We start from the raw sequence: 6,504 nt of genomic DNA on the forward strand, positions 1-6,504 counted from the left end.
AATAGAAGGAAGAGGCAGGAAACACAGAGTCCTCTAGGACCCTCAGCAATGAACTCCCAAGAGTCCTTGCCACCCCTTCACTTACTTGCTCTGTCCAGGGGCCATTTCACCTCCATCCCTCCCCACACCCCTCTGGGCTTCTTCTTGGGTCCTGGGCTCCAAAGAGTGGCTGGTCACTTCCTCCACTTAGGAACCTCCTGTGTTACTGAAGAATAGCCACTAGGACTCACTTCAGCCATCGCTTCCTTGAGGTTAAACAATATAAATTCCTTTGCCTTTCATCACCAGGCCTAGGCATCCAGCGCTTTAATCATTTTCACAGATTCCGTCTGTACCGACTCCAAGTTAGCCGTATCCCGCCAGTAGGATATGAAGCTGGGCCTCGAGTCCTCTGCCCTAATACAGGTTGACCCCTGCTGTGCGTGTGTATTGGAGGAATTCACCCGGTACTTCTCAATCACAGGCCTCTGTCTGATTAAAAAAGAGGTGCTACAGTGGAGATGTGTGTTCATGCCGAGCTTGACATCTACACCAATAGTATAATACAGGTTCTTTTCCGCAGTGAAAGCAAATTTTAATACAAGTATGTATTTTATTCCATCCTTTTCAACATACTCGCTCACTATTGGTCAGCTTTCTTCAATTCTAACTATCAGGCTCAAAGTGACCCACGTGCTATAGAGATGGGGGTTGTATAATACTATTAGTCTGTTCATTTACTTGTTAGATACCTCTTTACGCCAAGCACTGCAGGTAAAAAGATAGAAATAAGAATTCACCTCAAGAGACACACATTCTAGTACAGAGTGGCTCAACCTCAGCGCTATTACTATTTGGGGCTGGATAATTCTTGGTTGCGGGCCTGTCCTGTGCATTGTAGGATGTTTAGCAGCATCCCTGGCCTCTACCCTGTAGATCCAGTGACAGTCCTCCCCAAAGTTGTGACAATCAAATACGTCTCCAGACATGGCCAAATGTCCCCTGAAGGCAAAATCACCCCTGGGGGATAGACAAATATGAAATTGATGGTTACAGTTCAAAGAAGCCTTACAATAGAGGACTGTACGTGGAGTAAGGGCATTTTAGCTGCGTTCTAAAGGATGGATACAAGTTTTCTGGGTAATGACAATATTAGGGGGAGGAGATTCCAGACGGAGGGAATGGCACGTGCGAAGGCATAGGGGCATCAGAGAACAGTTCAGCGTGCCTGGTGTGGCAGGTGCCTGGGGAAGAACAGGTAATGAGGATGCATTGGGGCTGGCCCCAGTTTATAAAGGGCCTCGTGTGGGTAAGATGCTTGCACGTGATCCTAGGGGTGAGGGAAAACAAGATTTTTAAGCTGGGGAGCGTTCATGAACAGATGCATTTTTGGCACAATGGGATGGTGAGGGGGAGAAGCTATGGTGGTAGTTCAGGAAGAGATGATGTGAGCTTGAATTAAGGCAGCGGTGCTTTGGAAGTGAAGGAAGAGGCAGGATTTGGGAGCTCTTTCTGAGACAGAACACGCAGGTCTCAGACACAGCAGATGGGGGACAGAGAGAGAGAATAGAGTTGGACGTGACCCTGGTGCTTCAGAGTGGATGGAATCCTTCTGTGTGAGTCTTAGAATCGAGGCCTCTTTTCTAACCTGGAAGCACTCTGGAGTTTGCACAGTGCCCGCCTCCCAGGGGAAGAAGAAGCCTTGGAAATACGTTTACATTGGGGAGTGTTTACATTAAGCCTTCTTCCTCGCCTGCCTTTAGACCAGGCTCGTGGGAGGTATCTGGTGGAAAGAACCCAACCTTTAGGAATTGGGTTTAAGGGACCGAGCTTCTTGTTTTGTCACCAGCGGCACCTGGCAGTCAGATGACTCTGAGCCTCAGTTTGTCCATTTGCGATGGAAGGAGAACCCGCCGCCCCTCCCCCTGCCGCACCAGGACGTGGTGAGTGTGAACAGGGCAGCTTCTGTGGGTGGTTCGGACCCCCGCAGGTACTTGGCACTTAATGCTGCAGTTGGCCAGGATCGTGAGTGGCTGTAATCAGGCCTGATGGAAAGGCCCCTGACTCCACCGCGGCCTTGAGCAGTTGCCAGCCCCGTGACCAGCCTGCTTTGAGACTTGCCTGCAAATTCTTTTTTTCAGGGTGTCTGCTTCCTGCAAACAGTCTTCCCCAAACCTTCTCGGGATCCAAGAAGCCCCCCTTTGGCTGTGCCTCCCACTGTCCTTCATGGTCCCCCAGCTCAGTGAGAAGCTGAGACAATCCCACTCCATTTGGTTTCATGCAAACCCTCCCGTCCGACTCCCCTCACTGCCTTCCCAGTTAAATTAGAGGGAAAGGAAAGAGTAGCCTGGGATAGAAGGAGCTGAGAGGCTAGCCCAGTTGGCCAGTCATGATGGGCTCAGGCCCGCTATGCAGCACCTCTCCTGGCAGCTACTCTGCAAGGTGGGTGGATGGTACCGGGAGGGAGATGGTGGGTGTGAGTGTGAGTGTGTGTGTGTGTGTGTGTGTGTGTGTGTGTGTGTGCTCACTGCCCCTCGCTCCCAGGAGCCCCAGCACTGATGGTGATCTCCCTCAATGCACGAACAAGGGGCTGCATTGTTAGCCTGCCTGTCTCTTGGTTTCTGATTCACCCCGGGCCACTGCAGCCTGAGCAGGTTCGCAGCTGCTCAGGGATATACTTTCCAGCACATTTAGGACTTGGAACAGCCCCAGGTTTCAGGAACACATGGTGAGGGGGGAAGGGAGGGGGCTCGAATGGACTCGGAAGGGGGAAGTGAGCTACTTCTTTCTTTCTTCAAGACGAAGCTCCATTTTCATCATCTGATAGCAGGAACAGCATCTGAGGACGGCGGATGAATTGCAAACCTGTGCAGGTCGGGGGAGAGGGCAGGCGAGTGGGGGGAGGTGGGCAGATGGATTTCATCCTGGCTGAGGTCTTCTCGTGCAGCCCCGGCCCCTCTGACACGCAGTTCCTGCTCCAGTTACAGGCCCCGCCCAGCCCTGGCCTGCCTGCTGGGAGCCTGGGAGCCTCTCGCTGCACCGGAAGTCAGCCCCCGGAACCAAGCCTCTGACTTCCAACCAACCCCCAAGGCCAAGGGACAGGAGAGCAGCCAGAGGCTGGCCCTCAGATCCAGGGTCCTGGGGGAGCACCAGTGTCAGTGGGCCTGGTTGTACAAATGAGTGGTGTCTCCTCACTCCGTCCTGGTGTCTTGTTAAGGAGGGAATAGAGACGATGCTGAATAGTGGTGGTACTTTCCCAGCTCCAGCATCAGCTCTTTTTCTCCCAGGCAGTTAACCGTCTCACAGCAGACAGGATCCAGGTGACACTGCTGTCCCTGCATTCAGCCACATTCAACCCCAACCATTCATCCATCCGTCTAACGTCTGTTCAGGTTCCTCTTAGTGCCAAGCACGGTCCAGGCACTGGCTCTTAGCAAGGAACAGAGAAAGGTCCTTGCCTTCGGGGAGCCCCGGTTAATGGAGAACCCAAAGGAAGAGGTCCATGCGTCTAGCACAGAGCAAAGGGGCTCGGTCAGGGCGAGTCCAGATCTGAGACCCTCAGTTCCTCTGAGAGACCTGGCGACCTGCTCACGAGGCGTCAGGCAGCCTCCTTCTCTGCCACCATCTAGCTGGGTGACCCGGGGCCAGTTTCTCCGTGCCCATCAGTCATCTCAATCCACCAGAGGAGATGGTCCTCGGGGGTCCCACCTGCCTCCCAGGATGGTGGCGAGACTCAGGTAAGACTGCACACGACTCTTTGGCAAAACCCACAGCTTTGTCTAATTCTCATATTCTGCGGCTCTCCCTTTTCCCAGTCGGGTAACTGAGGGTGACTGTCCATCCCACACGAGCCAGTGTGAGAACGGGGAGGCCCACGTGTGACACTGGCGCTTGCCGCCCCCCCGCCCCCTGCCGGCCCCGACCTCTCTGGACAGAGCTGCACAGGGCTGGCCTCTGTGCGGGGCTCGGAGCAGATCCCGGGCTCCCAGACAGAGCCCCTTTCTCCACGCTCTTGCACAAAGCTCGCTCACAGAGCCTATTCAGAGGGCTGAGGGATTGAAAGGGCGACCTTTGGGCCTGCCTCAGTGGGCGAGGGAGTTGGCCGCACAGCCCTGCTACCCTGAGGGATTGACCGGGCCCTGATTCTGCACAGACACAGCAAGGAAGGTGCAGAGGGGCCCGAGGACAGGGTGAGTGCCTGGCCCCTGACCCCTCTGCTCTGCAGGGCTCCTATTCGTTTCCAGAGCCAGTGAATAATTACCACCCACCCATCGGGGACTGATGAGGTGGGCAGGGAGAGGGTATAGGGCATAGGTGTTTGGAGACTAGCTGAGTTTGTAGCTGAATAAAATGGTTTAGATGGCATGGCTAAAAAGGATAGCGAGTCAGCACAGCCCAGTCACAGCTCTGCCTAATAGAAATTACTGTGAAGATGGAAGCTTCCATATGTACCCGCTCCGCCTGACAGCTGCTAGCCGTACATGGTTATTGAGCACTGAAATGTAGCTGGTGGGACTGAGGAGCTGAGCTTTTTGTTTAATTGAATTAATCGAGTCGCCGGGCTAGGGACGTCCCCATTGGTCAGTGCTGGTCTAGTGGAGAGGGGTCACTGAGGCTCTGAAGCCACACAGACCAGGTTCACATCCTGACTGTAACTCACTGCTGTGCGACTGAGGCGTGTTGCGGGACTTCTCTGACTCAGTTTCCCCATTATTAAATATATGGTTGAATAATGATACTAAGTGAGCCTGGTGGGGACCAGGTTTCTGAGTAGTCTGGCTCCGACCCCAGGGGGCTAGCTCACAGGAGCAGAGATGAGCTGGTAGCTGCCTCGGCCAGGACACATCCTCCCCCAGCACCGGTCAGTCTGGGCACTTCAGCATCTGAGTTTGGGAGGAGGAAACAGATCCAGCCTTCTCCCTCCTAGGTCTGTACTTCACGGAGTGAGGCCTGTGTTGGCGAGCCTGCTGTTCCCCGGGCTGGACCGTGATCAGGTTAAGAGGAAGTTTCCCTCCCTGGTCCCCTGCTGCCAGCTGCTTTCCTCCTAAGCCATTCACCTGTGCCAACTTTTCTTTTTCCTACACTCGCGTCAAAACTTACCAGTCCCACAGGCATCCTGGTAAGACTCTGCTCATTATTTTCCCAAGTGGCAATTGCCTTACCCTGGTCCCAGACACTGATGTCTTCCTAAGATCTGACCCTGGACTTTCCAAGGAGCCCATGGCCACTGCAGGACTCCAGGAGGAGGAGTGTCAAGCAATGTGGAAAAGGAGGGAGGTTCTGGGCCAGGTGGGCAGGTGAGATGGGGTGGGAAGGGCTCCCCAAGCCACCCTCTGAGGGCAGCCTCATTCTCTGCCTTTTCCCATGGGAGCCTCTGAGCCAGCATCCTGGAGACCTCGGGACACTCAGCCCCAGCCAGCACTGACAGACCTGTCCCCATGGTGCATGACACAGGGGTTCATTTAGATGACAAGGACCCCTGACCTCCTTCCACTAGTGACGATGACCAGGCAGGAGAGCTGGCAAATGCCAGGGAGCCAAAAGACACAAAGAGAAATGGCCCTTATGGTGCTAAGAATGGTGAAGCTTGGTTTCCCCATCACCCCTTCCTCTCAGGTGTGTCAAGAGAATCTGCTCACCCCTACTTCACAATCCCAATCCCAATCCCTCTACAAAGAGGAGAGGGAAAGAACTCAACTCCATCTACAGAGGGGAAGACAGAGGTCCTGAAAGTCACCTAGAGACTCAGCATCGGCTTTCTCCTTCCCTCCCACCCACCTCCCATAGGGTCATCATCTCTACCACCACCACCACCCTCATCACCATTTGCTAGGTATTTATGAAGTGCCCAATTTTGTGTGGAGCATGCTTTGTTATATTGTTCCATCCTGTGTGAAGTAGGTATCATTATCCCCATTTCACAGATGGAGAAACTGAGGATCAGAGAAATTACTAACTTATCCAGAATCACACATCTCCTTTGAGGAGGGAGAGAAGATGTGAAGCCCAGGCTGTCACTCTCTGCAAAACTGTACGAGCCGTCAAGAGAGAAAGCATATGAGGGAGGAAAGCTGGTGGGGTGGTCTCTCCTCCATAATGTGCCACGGAGCCCAGAACAAAGTCTGCTGCCGGTGGATGTGGCCGTGCTGCCTGGAGCGAGTGCGCGCGCAGAGAGCGGAGAGCCGGCGGGAAAAACGCTGCAGAACCAGCTGCAGAAGCAGAAGCCTTCGGAGCTTCTTTCCAGGGCCTTTTCCTCCAGGCCAGCCTGTTCCACTGGAAAAACAACCTCCCCTGCCTGGGGACTTGGGGCCGGCTGGGCCACCTTCTGGTCTGTCTTCATTCAGATCCCATTTCTCCCCTCCCCGGGAGGTGGGGGAGGGAGTCACACTGGGGAGGGCGAGGGTGAGGCTGAAGTCTTCATCTGTCCCCCTTTAAGCCAAGCAAAGAAAAATAGCCCTTTGCCAAGATCTTTCATCTCAGTCATTTACTCTCGCAGATGTTTTCTGCAATATAAACAAGAAGCAA

At 53.9% G+C, this 6,504-nt stretch overlaps 1 long non-coding RNA gene across 1 annotated transcript; it reads left to right on the top strand.

Annotated features, from left to right (window-relative positions):
* Window positions 1-2,822: 2,822 nt before the first annotated feature.
* LOC112396108 (uncharacterized) lies at window positions 2,823-5,740 on the top strand. The gene is made up of 3 exons (XR_003002498.1): window positions 2,823-2,852; window positions 2,961-3,716; window positions 4,907-5,740. It is a non-coding gene; the product is annotated as an uncharacterized LOC112396108 (long non-coding RNA).
* The last annotated feature ends 764 nt before the right edge of the window (window positions 5,741-6,504 follow it).

This window comes from Neophocaena asiaeorientalis, unplaced genomic scaffold, assembly GCF_003031525.2.
Source record: "Neophocaena asiaeorientalis asiaeorientalis breed wild unplaced genomic scaffold, Neophocaena_asiaeorientalis_V1.1 scaffold348, whole genome shotgun sequence".
Taxonomy (NCBI): Eukaryota; Metazoa; Chordata; class Mammalia; order Artiodactyla; family Phocoenidae; genus Neophocaena; species Neophocaena asiaeorientalis.